Source organism: Heptranchias perlo, chromosome 41 (assembly GCF_035084215.1).
Source record: "Heptranchias perlo isolate sHepPer1 chromosome 41, sHepPer1.hap1, whole genome shotgun sequence".
Classification (NCBI taxonomy): domain Eukaryota; kingdom Metazoa; phylum Chordata; class Chondrichthyes; order Hexanchiformes; family Hexanchidae; genus Heptranchias; species Heptranchias perlo.
Window position 1 is genome coordinate 14,085,538 of NC_090365.1, and position 18,242 is coordinate 14,103,779.

Here is an 18,242-nt window from a genome sequence, read left to right on the forward strand (position 1 = left end):
TGACACAGTGGTTTAGGGACTGGGTGACACAGTGGGTTGGGGACTGGGTGACACAGTGGGTTAGGGACTGGGTGACACAGTGGGTTGGGGACTGGGTGACACAGTAGGTTGGGGACTGGGTGACACATTAGGTTAGGGACTGGGTGACACAGTGGGTTAGGGACTGGGTGACACAGTAGGTTGGGGACTGGGTGACACAGTAGGTTAGGGACTGGGTGACACAGTGGGTTAGTGACTGGGTGACACAGTAGGTTGGGGACTGGGTGACACGGTGGGTTGGGGACTGGGTGACACAGTGGGTTAGGGACTGGGTGACACAGTGGGTTGGGGACTGGGTGACACAGTGGGTTGGGGACTGGGTGACACAGTGGTTTAGGGACTGGGTGACACAGTGGGTTGGGGACTGGGTGACACAGTGGGTTAGGGACTGGGTGACACAGTGGGTTTGTGACTTGGTGACACAGTGGGTTAGGGACTGGGTGACACAGTAGGTTGGGGACTAGGTGACACAGTGGGTTCGGGACTGGGTGACACGGTGGGTTAGGGACTGGGTGACACGGTGGGTTAGGGACTGGGTGACACAGTGGGTTGGGGACTGGCTGACACAGTGGTTTGGGGACTGGGTAACACAGTGGTTTAGGGACTGGGTGACACAGTGGGTTGGGGACTGGGTGACACAGTGGGTTGGGGACTGGCTGACACAGTGGGTTAGGGACTCTGCGCTGTCATCTGTGGAACCTGTCAAATTGAATGAGTTTGGGTCAGATCCTCAACGGCTGAGCCGATTTACACAGTAAGAAGCCGAACCCCACAAACCGGGAAGAATTCACCTCCCCGCCCAGTGCCGAGTTCACGGAGTTCAGTCGGGCTGGCAGGAGAGATGCTCGAATTAGTTTCAGTTTCCCTGGATTAAGGAGAGGAACATTGTTCCTGATCACCATCCAGTGTTCTCTTGCTTGTTATATGCGTGTGTGGACCTGGACTGTGCACTTGGCTGGTCAGTGGACAGAACATTAAGGACAAAGAGCCTGGGATTTTCCAATAAGTCACCTACTGCATGCAGGTCCCTGCTGATGTTGTGGGATCTCGTAGAGTCCCACCCTCACTATCTAGACTCACACAGTAACAATTACCACTTGGATAAAACGCAGGAGACCGGCCAACATTCATGGGGGCCACACCCCAGCAAGGGGGGGGATCAACGACCTCAGGAGAGAAGGGCAGGGGTGGAATTGGGGAAGAAATTTTTATTTTTCAAAAAATGAGGTCAGGCCACTTCAACTGAGCTCTTGGTGGGCAAGAGGCCACAGCACAAAACTGCTGGCAATCATGGAAGAGAGATGGAAACCGCAGAGAGGTCGTGAGACTGCCAAGTTGTGCCAATATGTGGGCAAGTCAGCGCTGAGAACTTGCACCAATCTGTTTAGCCTTCCCCCTATCTCATTTCCCTGAGAATTGTTACAGCGAAGAGGGAGAGGGGGCTTTCATCTGATCAAACTGGACTGGATTTAAACCCAAGTCCCAGAGGCAAAGGACAAAAAGACTAAGCCATTGCCCCTTGATATCACAACCTTCTGTGTCTATATAAGGACTGAAAACTGTGCAGAAGCAGACTTTACCCCAGGACTTATCTGATGGGCTGAACAATACGGCCCAGGGTGAAAATATTTTTTGGTTCAAAAAATATTCTTGTCATTCTCCAGAGGTTCCTGCCTTCCAAACCTTTGACATTTCGATTCATGTGAATCTAAAAATAGTCAGGTTAACATGAGTTCAAAAGTCCTTGATGTCATAAATAAGGAGCAAAGCTCAATTGATATAGAACCATCACCATGTGAGGTCTGAGATTGCAGAAAGAAATTCTGATCTATTAACTGTTTTTATCTAATATTTCCCACAAACAAAGGTTTTTTTTTTCAGCTAACCAGCCGCAGGTATCCTATGTGTATTAATATACACCAGTCAATCTAAAACCCATTCCATACAATCCAGGAATCTCCCATACGCATCCTGACCACCCCTCAAATCAGAATGTGGCTAACAATCTACCAGCAGCTCCAGTCGCTGCTTGAGAAACCCCCTCCCGCACTCCGTGTTTGATAAAGTACCACATAATAGACCTCTTCGAAAAATTAAAGCCCCACGGGATTAAAGGGACAGTGGCAGTGTGGATACAAAATTGGCTAAGGGACAGAAAGCAGAGAGTAGTGGTGAACGGTTGTTTTTCAGACTGGAGGGAAGTATACAGTGGTGTTCCCCAGAGGTTGGTATTAGGACCACTGCTCTTTTTGATATGTATTAATGACCTGGACTTGGGTAAAGATGGGGTAAAATTAGAACCATGTATTATGTCATAAATACCAACAGTTATCGGCAGTGGTTTCAAAGCTGTAATCTAATCTCAGAGTTCAGATGAGACTCATAAATTTTTCGACCGTCATGTGGCTCTTCTTGGAATCAGGTTATGGCCTCTTGATCAGGTTATGGCCTCTTGATCAGGTTATGGCCTCTTGATCAGGTTATGGCCTCTTGATCAGGTTATGGCCTCTCACTTGTTCCAAAGTATTTATTATCTATCTTTCTTCCCCAGTAAGCACAATATTGAGGCAGAAACCCTCAACTCATCTAGAAAGTACTTGGATGTGCACTTGAAGTGCCGTGACCCACAGGGCTACGGACCAAGTGCTGGAAAGTGGGATTAAGTCTTTCTGGGCTGGCACGGACATGATGGGCCGAATGGCCTCCTTCTGTGCCGTAACTTTCTGTGTTTCTATGATTCCATGAATATTCCGTGGTATATGGTACACTCTATAGTACATGTTTGGAAAGGCTTGAAAGGTGTATATGGTATATCCCATGTTGCACTGCATTTTCCATGGTATACAGTATCCTATAGTACATAGTATATTCAATGGTATAAAACTCATTCTATAGCATGCAGTATATTCTATGGTAGTATATTGTATAGTGTATACATTATATGTCATGGTATATAATACATCCTATACATTCGGTATATTCCAAGGTATATAGTACATCCTATGATTCATGGTACATTCTATGGTATATAGTACATCCTATGGTATACAATAAATTCTATGATATATTGTATGGCCAAAAGTATATTCCATGGCGTATTGTACATCATGTGGGCACACTATATTCTATGGCACAATACATTCTATGGTATTTGGTCTATCCTATAGTATAGAAACATAGAAACATAGAAAATAGGAGCAGGAGTAGGCCATTCAGCCCTTCGAGCCTGCTCCGCCATTCAATATGATCATGGCTGATCCTCTATCTCAGTACCATATTCCCGCTCTCTCCCCATACCCTTTGATGCCTTTTGTGTCTAGAAATCTATCTAGCTCCTTCTTAAATATATTCAGTGACTTGGCCTCCACAGCCTTCTGTGGTAGAGAATTCCACAGGTTCACCACCCTCCGAGTGAAGAAATTTCTCCTCATCTCAGTCCTAAATGTCCTAACCCGTATCCTGAGACTGTGACCCCTCATTCTGGACCCCCCCCCCCCCCAGCCAGGGGAAACATCCTCCCTGCATCCAGTCTGTCTAGCCCTGTCAGAATTTTATATGTTTCAATGAGATCCCCTCTCATTCTTCTAAACTCGAGTGAATACAGGCCGAGTCGACCCAATCTCTCCTCATACGACAGTCCTGCCATCCCAGGAATCAGTCTGGTGAACCTTTGCTGCACTCCCTCTATGACAAGTATATCCTTTCTTAGGTAAGGAGACCAAAACTGCACACAATACTCCAGGTGTGGTCTCACCAAGGCCCTGTATAACTGCAGTAAGACATCCTTGCTCCTGTACTCACATCCTCTTGCAATGAAGGCCAACATACCATTTGCCTTCCTAACTGCTTGCTGCACCTGCATGTTTGCTTTCAGTGACTGGTGTACAAGGACACCCAAGTCCCTTTGTACATCAACATTTCCCAATCTATCACCATTTAAATAATACTCTGCCTTTCTGTTTTTCCTTCCAAAGTGGATAACTTCACATTTATCCACATTATACAGCATCTGCCATGTATTTGTCCACTCACTCAACTTGTCTCAATCACCTTGAAGCCTCTTTGCATCTTCTTCACAACTCACAATCCCACCTAGTTTTGTGTCATCAGCAAACTTGGAAATTTGGTTCCCTCATTCAAATCATTGATATAAATTGTGAATAGTTGGGGCCGAAGCACTGATCCCTGCGGTACCCCACTAGTCACCGCCTGCCACCCCGAAAAAGACCCGTTTATTCCTACTCTCTGTTTCCTGTCAGTTAACCAATTTTCAATCCATGCCAGTATATTACCCCCAATCCCATGTGCTTTAATTTTGCACACTAACCTCTTGTGTGGGACTTAATCAAAGGCCTTCTGAAAATCCCAATACACCACATCCACTGGTTCTCCCTTATCTATTCTACCAGTTACATCCTCAAAAAACTCCAGTAGGTTTGTCAAACATGATTTCCCTTTCATAAATCCATGTTGAATTTGTCTAATCCCGTTGATATTTTCTAAGAGTCCTGTTATCACATCCTTTATAATAGACTCTAGCATTTTCCCTACTACTGATGTTAGGCTAACTGGTCTGTAGTTCCCTGTTTTCTCTCTCCCTCCTTTTTTAAATAGTGGGGTTACATTTGCCACCCTCCAATCTGCAGGAACTGTTCCATAATCTATAGAATTTTGGAAGATGACAACCAATGCATCCATTATTTCCATGGCTACCTCTTTTAGTACTCTGGGATGCAGATTATCAGGCCCTGGGGATTTATCGGCTTTCAGTCCCATTAATTTTTCCAGCACTATTTTTTTTACGAATAGTAATTTCCTTTAATTCCTCCTTCTCACTAGACCCTTGGTTCCCTAGCATTTCTGGGAAGTTATTTGTGTCCTCTTCCGTGAAGACAGAACCAAAGTATTTGTTTAATTGCTCTGACATTTCCCTTTTCCCTATTATAAATTTTCCTGTTTCTGACCTACATTTGTCTTAACTAATCTTTTTCTTTTTACGTACTTGTAGAAGCTTTTACAGTCAGCTTTTATGTTCCTTGCAGGTTTACTCTCATACTCTATTTTTCCCCTCTTAATCAATCTCTTGGTCCTTTTTTGCTGAATTGCAGTCTATTCTAACATATACAATACATCAAATAATACACATAATAATCGTCGATGTATAGTACATCATATGATACACAGTATAATCTGCGATATATAATATATCCTGTAGTGCAAATGTATTCCACGGTACATAGTGCAAGCTATGGTACACAGTCTGTTGTATGCCCTAAACTACCCATTCTATCGTCCAACTTTCTGTTGGTGCAGAGTCAAGGAAATGTAGTGCCATTGCACCAAGAAGAGTCTAGTGCAACTAATTTATGACCTGGCAAAATATTTATTTTCGCCGATTTTATCAACGGGCACTTCCTGCCACCTGCCAAAATCTTGGTCCTTTCTATTGTGTCCCCGAGGACTTAGCAATTTAGTCCCAAGGACTGATCTGATAAGAAGAGCCATTTACCACATGATTTAAATAACAGGAACAGCTTTATTCAGTACAAACATTTTGCTGCACGAAGAGCAGTGCCTTTCAAAGGGGCTGTACCCGTGCCCGATGGGCGAAGAGGCAGAGTAATTAGTCACACTCTGAAACAGGGGCGACTGTTGCCAAGGCGGGGTGGGTCAGAAGCTGGTCTGAGCCGTCTGACTCACCGTTGATAGGACTGGGAAGGAGGGGGAGAGGATGACTAAGAAGGAAAACATCTTCATTTCCCATAAAGGGATGTGTTACAGCCATTTTGTTTCTTTTTTTCTATTTTAGACAGTATACCAGGCAGGGAGAGATGTGTCAACGACAGGTGGGATCCTGATAGAATTCATCACTGGCTGTCACAATGACAACAACTTGCATTCATATAGCGCCTTTAACATAGTAAAACGTCCCAAGGTGCATCACAGGACAAAATTTGACACTGAGCCGCAAAAGGAGATATTAGGACAGGTGACCAAAAGTTTGGTCAAAGAGGTAGGTTTTAAGGAGCGTCTTAAAGGAGGAGAGAGAGGTAGAGAGGCGGAGAGATTCAGAGAGGGAATTCCAGAGCTCAGGGCCTAGGCAGCTGAAGGCACGGCTGCCAATGGTGGAGTGATTAAAATCAGAGATGCACAAGAGGCCAGAATTGGAGGAGCGCAGAGATCTGGGAGGGTTGTAGGGCTGGAGGAGGTGACAGAGACAGGGAGGGGCGAGGCCATGGAGGATGAGAATTTTAAATTTGAGGCGTCGCCGGACCAGGACCCAGTGTCGGTCGATGAGCACAGGGGTGATGGGCGAACAGGACTTTGCCCTGGTTCTGCGGGTGGTGGAGTTTTGGATGAGCATGACTTGTGGGAACCGTCCTGAGGTAACCTACAGACAAGCCCTAGATTTTCCCCTTAGCCCAATTCATGCTCCAACAGCCTTGTTCAGCAATATTTGAAGAGCTTCCATTGATGCCTCTGAGCCCCACAAACCCAGAAGGTCCCCGGTCTGAACTGAACTAGCTGACCTCAGCCAGCACAGAAGTTGGGGGCACTGCAATTGGCCAGGGTTCCCTTTCCTGATGGCTATACAGCAAAAACTTACTTGAAGTCCATGTCAGTGGAGATGAGGGTGATGCCTTCTACAGTTGGACAGCCTCTTAGCACTCATTGCCAATACTCACACATGAATAATGGCCATTCGGACAAGGTACCAAGCAATGACCACTGCCCCTGGGAGCCACAACGATGAAGGCCCACCCTAGTGTCAGCTGTGGCTCAGTGAAAAGCACTCCCATCTCCGACTCAGAAGGTTGTGGGCTCAAGTCCTGTCCCAGAGACTTGAGCCCACAATCTAGGCCGTCACTCCAGTGCAGCACTGTCGGAGGTGCTGTCTTTTGGATAAGACATTAAACCAAAGCCCTGTCTGCCCTCTCGGGTGGGTTATCTGGTCATTATCACATTGATGTTTGTGGGATCTTGCTGTGCGCAAATTGGCTGCCGCGTATCCTACATTACAACAGTGACTACACTTCAAAAGTACTTCATTGGCTGTAGTGTCCTTCGGGATGCCCTGAAGTTGTGAAAGGTGCTATATAAATGCAAGTCTTTTTTTCAAATGGTGGTGATGTTCACAAGTTCAACCATTTCAATCATCTGGTTGGAAAGGACACTGAAGAGGAGCTGGCTGAAGACTACATAGGAAAATGGAAGAGGGGAGTGTATAATACAGAGGGAGGTGAATTCCTGTTCAATTCACTCTCGGGAGTAGCTGGTTAAACCCCATATCACAACAATAACAGGGAGCTCCTCCATTACTTGACACCAACAATCCGCCCGATACTAATGTCATTCATTTAGAACCTGCTTACAGCACAGGAAGGGTCATTTGACCCATTGGGGACAAAATAAGGCAGTAGCACAAGCCAGGCCATAGCGAATCGGCAGCCCATTTTACTCTGGGTCCAATTTTCTTTTCCACCAATGTCAATACGAACGAAATGGGGCAGAGTGTTTTTCACAATTACCCGAGATAAATCTCATCCCCATCATGTCTGTGTCGGCTCTTTGCTAGAACAATCCAAAACGAATCCCACTGTCCTGCTGTCTCCCCATAGCCTTGTATCTTCCTCTGCTGTAAAGTTTTCCCTTAAAAGATGCAACTGTCTCTCCCTTAGACATTCCCTGTGGTAAAGACATTTCTCCGAAGCTCTCTCCTCACTTTCTTTGGAATAATTTTAAGTAAAAGACCCCTCATTTACAAGAGGAGGTAGTTTTTACCTATTCACTCTCTCAAAACTCTTCTTAATTTAAAAAAAACCTCAATTAAATCTCCTTTTCTGCCCCAGTATCTCAAGTCTCTCCTCATAACTAGTTTCCCATCCCTGTCATCATCCTGGTGAATCTGTGATTAACACTCTCTCTGGCTTTAATATCCTTTCTATAATGGGTGCCCAAACCTGCACACTGTACCCTAACAGTGGCCTAACCAATGTTTTGCATTACTTCTTTGTTACTTCTTTACTCTAGTACTGTATGCCCATATTTATAAAACTCAGATTTTGACTGGCATTTTTTAAATGGCTTTATCCACCTGAATTCCCCACTTTCAGGAAAAAACATAAAGAGTAATATTAATACTGGTTTAACTGGCAGTTCAGAAAGACAGATGGACAAACTCACATTTACAACACTCACAGTGATCTTAGTACTGGGACATTATAATCAGGGCTTCTGATTTATGGTGACTGAAAAGCCACATTTTTACTAAATGGGCTTCCTGAAATTTGTTTGGGGGTGTTTGGGGGATCGTATTCCACAATTCCATCTATTTTTATCCATGAAAACTGCAAATCAAGTGCCCTTGTCACAATATAATATTTGCATATTTTAGCATCTCATTGAAATGTCTCAAACTTCTTTATACAACAAATTTCTTCTTGGAGTGCGGTGACTCACTAGGTGGGCAAGCATGAGAGCTATTCCGCACCAGTAATATTCCACAAACAGCCACGAAAACAAGGACCAGTTAATGTCCTTTTGTTTAGTGGTTGAGAGAGGAATATTAGCCAGAAGATCGGAAGAACTCCTCTGCTTTTCTTTGAATAGTGCCGTGGGAACACTTATGTCCACCTGAACAGGCAGAAACAGCCTTGTTTCATCTGAAGGACAAGCGCCTTTTGATAGTCCATATACACTACATCTACTGCATTCCCTTTATCGATCCAGTTGGTCACTTCTTTAAAAAACCCTATAACAAATCCATGCTGGCTGTCCTTGATTCTAAATGCTTCCTAATTTGATGCAGACTAGTTAGTCTAATGTCAGTTGTGGGCAAACCCCTAGAATCCATAATGCAAGATCCGATTATTAAGTATTTAGAAGCCCACGCTCCCATTTGCCTTTTGTGTGGTCTTATCTACTTGCACTGCCACCTTTAATGACCCATGTTCTTCACACCCTAATCCTGATGCTCTTGTGTTCTCTATAAATATTAAGATTTATGGTGTATTTCTTTCTTCACTCCTATTTCCAAAATGTCTTACTTCTGCACTAAACTGCATCTGCCATTAAGGATCTGTTAGGGTAGATAGAGAGAAACTATTTCCTCTGGTGGGAGAGTCCAGAAATTAGAGATAGACCGTTTGGGAAGCACTTCTTCACACAAAGGGGAGTGGAAATCTGGAACTCTCTCCCCCAAAAAGCTGTTGAGGCTGGAGGTCAATTGAAAATTTCAAAACTGAGATTAATCGATTTTTGTGAGGTAAGGGTATTAAGGGAAATGGAACCAAGGCGGGTAAATGGAGTTAAGATACAGATCAACCATAATCTAATTGAATGGCGGAACAGGCTTGAGGGGCTGAATGGCCTATAACTAAAGGACATTAATGAACCAGTTGGGTTTTTCCAACAATCCAACAAGTGACGTCGGACTAACTGGGCCTACAGTTTCCTGGCTTCTTTTTGAAGAAGGGAGTCACATTTGCCACTCTCTAGTCCTATGGCCTACCTTGGAAAATCATACAGCAGAGTCTCTGCTTTTTATTCCCTACCTTCCCTCAGGACCCTTAGGGCAGGGCACTGAGGCAAATTGTTGCACACCTATAGCTCTGGGCACCGCACTTTAGGAAGGATGTCAAGTCCTTGGGGAGGGGGCAGAGGAGATTTACTAGAATGGTACCAGGGATGAGGGACTTCAGTTATGTGGAGAGACTGGAGAAGCTGGGATTGTTCTCCCTCGAGCAGAGAAGGTTAAGAGGAGATTTAATAGAGGTGTTCAAAATTATGAAGGGTTTTGATAGAGTAAATAAGGAGAAATTGTTTCCACTGGCAGAAGGGTCGGTAACCAGAGGACACAGATTTAAGATAATTGGCAAAAGAACCAGAGGGGAGATGAGGAGAAATTTTTTTACTCAGCGAGTTGTTATGATCTGGAATGCACTGCCTGAAAGGGCGGTGGAAGCAGATTCAATAATAACTTTCAAAAGGGAATTGGATAAATACTTGAAAAGGAAAAATTTGCAGGGCTTTGGGGGAAAAGACAGGGTGAGTGGGACTAATTGGATTGCTCTTTCAAAGAGCCGGCACAGGCACGATGGGCCGAATGGCCTCCTTCTGCACTGTAAGATTCAATGTTTCCCTCCCTTTCCCCAGCTGAGATCAGCTAACTCAACACACACCAGGTACAGGAACTCCATCCAGTTACACGACAAAGACTGTGACGAGGATTGTAAGAGTTAACCGTGTCACCACATAAGCAAGTGCGTCTACTCTCTGCAAACGCAATCCTTGTTTTCTCCTCCGACTGTGTGAAACAGGAAGTTTTGGAGGCGAGTGTTGGGGGGGGAGTGGGATTGTTGGTTACATGACCACCTGCACTTTAATGTGCCTGTGTGCAAGGCCGCACAGGAAGTCCTGGCCGAGCGTTGATGAAAGACTCTCAAATAATCAAGGAAGCAAACTGTACACAGAAAATCCAAGAGCACAAGAGGCTCTGATGGGGGAGGAAACATCCTACTTACTGGTGAAGTAATGCAGCTGGCTCCATGCAAAACGCTGCCTCTGTGACCATCTCCATTTGGTTTTTTTTTTACTCTGTATCAAATTATCTTTCCCCCCGCCCCTCCACTTTTCTCCCCTGCATCTTGGCTCAGTGGCACTCTCGTCTCCTCAGTCAGAAGATCAGATGTTTAAACCCCACTTCCCGACTTGAGCGCGCAATCTGAGTTGATAGTTCAGAGCTACACCGAAGTGATGCCGTCTTTTGGATGAGACACTAAACCGAGGCACCGTCTGGCTGATGTGAAAGATCCCACGGCATTATTGGAAGACGAGCAGGGAGCTCGCCCGCTTTCCTGGGCCATCATTCATGTCTCAACCAACGCCGCCCGAAACAGATTAACTGATTACCATCTCACTGTTTTGTTGGACATTGCTGTGCGCGTATAAATGAATGAAGACAGGCTACGAAAGGCCCCCAACCAGTAGCAACCCACTTTCAAAGCTGGTTCATGAAGGATGACCACATGAGCAAGGCACTTTATGCACCAGCGAACCACTGAGAAAGCAAGAACTGGCAGTTGTATAGTGCCTTATCATTCATCCATGTTTGCATATAAAATAACAACTGCACCTCAAAGAAATTATTCATTCACGTGATGTGCTTTGGGACATCCTGAGGAAGTGACAGGTGTGATAAATAAAGGTCTTTCTTTCTTTCTTCTCTTCCAAAGGCACAAACTCTTGCTGGAACACAGTTTGTTGGGCACCAGGCACTCTCCAGTCCCTTGCCCGGGTAGCCATTCTTCACATGCCAGCTTTGAAAGTGGATTGCTATTGGTTTGGGGGCATCGAGGCCAAGATGTGGCTTGTCTTCATTCAATACCCAGACATGCTCACTTTCCACCAAGAATTATTAGGTTCCTGCATGAATTGGTCGCCAAATATCCAAGTTTACCGATGACACAAAGATAGGCGGCATTGTAAGCAGTGTAGCATCAAATTACAGAGAGATATTAATAGATTAAGTGAATGGGCAAAACTGTGGCAAATGGATTTCAATGTAGGCAAGTGTGAGGTCATCCACTTTAGACCTAAAAAGGATAGAACAGAGTACGTTCTAAATAGTGATAAGTACAAAACAGTGCAGGTCCAAAGAGACTTAGGGGTCCATGTACATAGATCATTAAAATTTCATGGACAGGTACAGAAAATAATCAAAAAGGCTAATGGAATGCTGGCCTTTATATCGAGAGGATTAGAATACAATGGGGGAAAAGTTATGCTACAGCTATACAAAGCCCTGGTTAGACCAGACCTGGAGTACTGTGTTTGGTTCTGAGCACTGCCCCTTAGAAAGGCCTTGGAGGGAGTGCAGTGTAGATTTACTAGAATGATACCTGGACTCCAGGGATTAAATTATGAGGTGGGATTACACAAACTAGGGTTGTATTCCCTGGAATTTAGAAGATTAAGGGATGATTTGATTGAAGTTTTCAAGATATTAAGGGGAACTGATAGGGTAGATAGAGAGAAACTATTTCATCTGGTTGGGGAGTCTAGGATTAGGGGACTTTGCCTAAAAATTAGAGCCAGAACTTTCAGGAGTGAAGTTAGGAAACACTTCTACATGCAGAGGGTGATAGAAGTTTGGAACTCTCTTCCGCAAATTGCAGTTGATGCTAGCTCAATTGTTAATTTTAAATCTGAGATTGATCGATTTTTGTTAACCAGCGGCATTAAGGCACATGGGGCCTCCAAGGTATGGAGTTAGGTCACAGATCAGCCATGATCTCATTGGATGGTGGAACAGGCCCGAGGGACTAAATGGCCTCCTCCTTTTCCTATATAATGCCTTTCATGGATGTGTCAAAGTGCATTACAGCCAATGAAGGACTTTTTTTGAAGTGTAGTCACTATTGTAATATAGGAAACACAGCAGCCAATTTTCTCACAGCAAGATCCCACAAACAGCAATGAAATAAGTGACCAGACAATCTGTTTTAGTGATGTTGGTTGAGGGATAAATATTCCCCAGGACACTGGGCAGAAGTCCTCTGCTCTTCTTTGAATCTTTTGCATCCTCCTTGAGAGGGCAGACAGGACCTCAGTTTAATGTCTCGTCCATAAGACAGCACCTCTGACAGTGCAGCACTCCCTCAGTATTGCACTGGGAGTGTCAGCCTAAATTTTTCCACTCAAGTCTCTGGAGTGGGGTTTGAACCCACAACCTTCTAACTCAGAGGCTAGAGTGCGACCCCCTGAGCCACGGCTAAACTCTCGGTAGAGATGGCTGCCCTATTTGCCTATGTAGTAACTGCACCTTGAAGTAATTCATTGTATGTCAAGCACTTTGGGATGTCCAGAGTGATATTATAAGGCACTATATGAATGCAGATTCTTTCTTTATATGTGGTACGGTAGTGCTGTAATTATGTTACTGAGTGAGAACATGACTTCAAATCCCACCACGAGCTTGATTTCAGTTTTAACATTTGGAAATATCAATAAAAATGACCATGAGGCTGTCGCATTATCATACAAACCCAACTGGTTCGTTCATGCCCTTTAGGGAAAGAAATCTGCCGTCCTTACCCAGTCTGGGTTTATAAGTCATAGAGTCATAGAGTCATAGAGTCATACAGCACGGATAGAGGCCCTTCGGCCCATCGTGTCCGCGCCGGCCATCAGCCCTGTCTACTCTAATCCCATATTCCAGCATTTGGTCCGTAGCCTTGTATGCTATGGCATTTCAAGTGCTCATCCAAATGCTTCTTGAATGTTGTGAGGGTTCCTGCCTCCACAACCCTTTCAGGCAGTGAGTTCCAGACTCCAACCACCCTCTGGGTGAAAAAGTTCTTTCTCAAATCCCCTCTAAACCTCCCGCCTTTTACCTTGAATCTATGTCCCCTTGTTATAGAACCCTCAACGAAGGGAAAAAGCTCCTTAGTATCCATCCTATCTGTGCCCCTCATAATTTTGTACACCTCAATCATGTCCCCCCTCAACCTCCTCTGCTCCAAGGAAAACAAACCCAATCTTCCCAGTCTCTCTTCATAGCTGAAGCGCTCCAGCCCTGGTAACATCCTGGTGAATCTCCTCTGCACCCTCTCCAAAGCGATCACATCCTTCCTGTAGTGTGGCGACCAGAACTGCACACAGTACTCCAGCTGTGGCCTAACCAGTGTTTTATACAGCTCCATCATAACCTCCTTGCTCTTATATTCTATGCCTCGGCTAATAAAGGCAAGTATCTCATATGCCTTCTTTACCACCTTATCTACCTGTTCCGCCGCCTTCAGGGATCTGTGAACTTGCACACCAAGATCCCTCTGACCCTCTGTCTTGCCTAGGGTCCTCCCATTCATTGTGTATTCCCTTGCCTTGTTAGTCCCTCCAAAGTGACTCCATTCCTACACCAACATACTTGACTCTTAACTTCCCTCTGAAGTGGCCGAGAGATTGTTGGTGTCACGCACATCCTGAGAACAAAAACAGAATCCAGGGTGAATTTCCCCTTACTAGCCCAGGAACATTGAGACCGATTATAATACCACCACCACTTCCTCAACTAAGTACAGCACAGGCTAGGGACTAGAGCTGGACTCTTCCTGCTCTGTGTGGTTCAGTATGAGACCCAAACCCCGCCTTTGGATTATCAGTGGTTGCCTTCAACTTTCCCAGTGATTCCCTTCCATTGTTCTGTTGATCTTTTCAATACAAGTCTCTATTAGCAAATAATGCTGAACATGTGGTCTCTGAGCAAAGTCTCTTTATCTATCAGTCAGATGATTGCAGTGAACTGAAAAGGCCAAGAATTCAGCTCCAAAAATAACACCATCACATTGTGATATTCCTGAACTGACTCTCAAATATCAATGTGTAAACATGTTTATGAAACACACATTTGCTGTTGAGCAATTATCAAACTCCAATAATCACGTAACACCTGTATATGTTTTTATAACCTAGTTTTGTCTTTCAGTGTGTGACCTGTGTGATGTTGCTTCATCTATTTATATGTGAGCTTGGAGACACCAGGCTAGATTTTCCCATTGGTCATGCCCAACGAACCAATTGGAAATTATGGGGGAGGACCGTTATGCCAGGTCCCTGCCAACATAGAACCCATTTGGTTTTCCAGTCGGGTTTTGCAAATGGCACTGGAATTTTCCTAGTTGCAATCCCTAAATGATGTCATTCAGGCATCCTTGCAATTCCCTGCAGTTTGTGCTCGTCCCATCATTAACCCACCCATATAAAATGGGTATTCATGGTTACTAAGAGCTGTGTCGTATGCAAAGCGCACTCAATGAGGAGTTACTGCTCCATTTTGAGGCCATTTTTGCAGAATTATTTTCCTTTCTTTCCCTGTGAGCCCTTAGTTGTGTTAAGTATTTTAGCACTCACATTTTGTTGGGAACACTTACAAGATTGGTACAATATGTTGTCCGATGGGAAGCCCCTCCCCCCTCCTTTATTTATGGGGGATGAGACGGGGGGAGCTTCTAAGAGATGCCCGGCTGCCCCATGTACCCTCATTACAGGACCCTCACACCCACATTTGCAGGCAGTGGTGCCCCCCCACCTCTGGATTTGTCATAGAAACAATGCCAGTAGGTGCTCTGAATCACCAGGGAGGCAGTTACAGACTTGTACCATCTGTTACAAGGACAATTATGGTACAAGGGACTTGAACCTACAACGAGGAAGAAGACATTGCTGGATTTGGTGCTGGGGAATGAGGCGGGCCAAGTGGAGCAAGTGGCAGTAGGGGAACATTTAGGGAGCAGCGATCATAGTATCATAAGGTTTAGAATAGCTATGGAAAAGGACACGGACCACTCTAAAGTAAAAATACTCAATTGGAGGAGGGCCAATTTCAATGGGATGAGAACAGTTCTAGCCCGGGTAAATTGGAATCAAGGCAGAACTGTAATTGAACAATGGGCGGCCTTTAAAGAGATGGTTCGGGTACAGTCTAGGCACATTCCCACAAGGACAACAAAAGCAAGAACAAGTGAGAAGCAGGCTGAATATAGAAAGTTCAGAGGAGAATTGAAAAGGAAATAAGAGGGGCAAAGAGAGAGTATGAGAATAGACTGATAGCTAACATAAAAGGGAATCCAAAAGCCTTCTATAGGCATGTAAACAGTAAATGGGTAGTAAGAGGAGGGGTGGGGCCGATAAAGGACCAAAAAGAGATCTACTCGTGGAGGCAGAGGGCATGGCCAAGGTACCAAATGAGTACTTTACATCTGTCTTTAAGAAGGAAGAAGATGCTGCCAAAGTCTCAGTAAAGGAAGACATAGTTGAGATACTGGACGGGCTAAAAATTGATAAGCAGGGGGTACTAGAAAGGTTGGCTGTACTTCAAGTAGATAAATCACCCGGTCCGGATGGGATGCGCCCCAGGTTGTTGAGGGAAGTAAGGGTGGAAATTGCGGAGGTACTGGCCATAATCTTCCAAACATCCTTAGATACGGGGGTGGTGCCAGAGGACTGGAGAATTGCAAATGATACACCTTTATTCAAAAAAGGGTGTAAGGATAAACCCAGCAACTACAGGCCAGTCAGTTTAACCTCAGTGGTGGGAAAACTTTTAGAAACAATAATCCGGGACAGAATTAACAGTCACTTGGACGAGTGTGGATTGATTAGGGAAAGCCAGCACGGATGTGTTAAAGGCAAATCGTGTTTAACTAACTTGATAGAGTTTTTTGATGAGGTAACAGAGAGGGTAGATGAGGGCAATGTAGTTGATGTGGTGTATATGGACTTTCAAAAGGTGTTTGATAAAGTGCCACACGGTAGGCTTATCATCAAGATTGAAGCTCATGGAATAAAAGGAGCAGTAGCAGCATGGATATAGAATTGACTAAGGGACAGGAAACAGAGAGTAGTGGTGAACGGTTGTTTTTCGGACTGGAGGGAGGTGTACAGTGGTGTTCCCCAGGGGTCGGTGCTGGGACCACTGCTTTTCTTGATATATATTAATGACTTGGATTTGGGTGTACAGGGCACAATTTCAAAATTTGCAGATGACACAAAACTTGGAAGTGTAGTGAACAGTGAGGAGGATAGTGATAGACTTCAAGAGGATATAGACAGGCTGGTGGCATGGGCGGACACGTGGCAGATGAAATTTAACGCAGAAAAATACAAGGTGATAAATTTCGGTAGGAAGAATGGGGAGAGGCAATATAAACTAGAGGGCACAATTCTAAAAGGGGCAAAGGAACAGAGAGATCTGGAAATCGTTGAAGGTGGCAGGGCAGGTTGAGAAAGCGGTTAAAAAAGCATATGGGATCCTGGGCTTTATAAATAGAGGCATAGAGTACAAAAGTATGGAAGTCACAATGAACCTTTATAAAACACTGGTTCAGCCACAACTGGTGTATTGTGTCCAGTTCTGGGCACTGCACTTTAAGAAAGATGTGAAGGCCTTAGAGAGGGTGCAGAAGAGAGTTACTAGAATGATTCCAGGGATCAGGGGCTTTAGTTACGTGGATAGACTGGAGAAGCTGGGGTTGTTGTCCGTGGAACAGAGAAGGTTGAGAGGAGATTTGATAGAGGTATTCAAAATCATGAAGGGTCTAGACAGAGTAGATAGAGAGAAACTGTTCCCATTGGCGGAAGGGTCAAGAACCAGAGGGCATAGCTTTAAGGTGATTGGCAAAAGAACCAAAGGTGACATGAGGAAAAACTTTATTACACTGCGAGTGGTTGGGATCTGGAATGCACTGCCCGAGGGGGTGGTGGAGGCAGATTCAATCATGGCCTTCAAAAGGGAACTGGATCAGTACTTGAAAGGAAAATATGTGCAAGGCTACGGGGATAGGGCGGGGATTGGGACTAGCTGGATTGCTCTTGCATAGAGCCAGTGTGGACTCGATGGGCCTAATGGCCTCCTTCCGTGCTGTAACCTTTCTATGATTCTAACCTGCTGAGTCAGAGGCGAGAAAGGTACCCACTGAGCCACAGCTGACACCTTGTCCGAAATACAGAAACTGGATAAGAATGGCAGAAAAGACCCAAAAACGTGACAGGCACCTCCAGCAACGTAGAACTGCGTTAAAGTGTCAGTGTTAGTGAGGTGCTGAGGTCTTGCAGGAGTCTGGAGCCCACAGTCTTCCAACTCAGTAGTGAATGGGCTACCAACTGAAAGAGTATGTAGATTCTTATGATGCACTTGCAGCTGTCCATTGGTTGAAAATGAATACAATTCACTTAAAGAGGATTGTAGCCACTTAAAAGCAACTTTAGGTAAATAGCTGCCTATGGGGGAGAAACTGTTAGCCTTTACCAAGGCCCCGTCTGCCCTCTCAGGTGGACGTAAAAGATCCCTTCACCACAATTTTGAAGAAGAGGTGGGGAGTTCACCCTGGTGTCATAGAATGATAGAACTATACAGCTCAGAAGGAGACCATTCAGCCCATCGGGCCTGTCTTTCACACCCCTGCTCTTTCCCCAGAGCCCTGCAAATTTTTCCCCTTCAAGTATTTATCCAATTCCCTTTTGAAAGTTACTATTGAATCTGCTTCCACCGCCCTTTCAGGCAGCGCGTTCCAGATCATAACAGCTCGCTGGGTAAAAAAACCTTTCTCCTCATCTCGCCTCTGGTTCTTTTGCCAATTAAATTACCTTGTCCTGGACAATATTTATGGGAGGGAGGCTGAACGTTGCCTAGGCGACAGCGATCA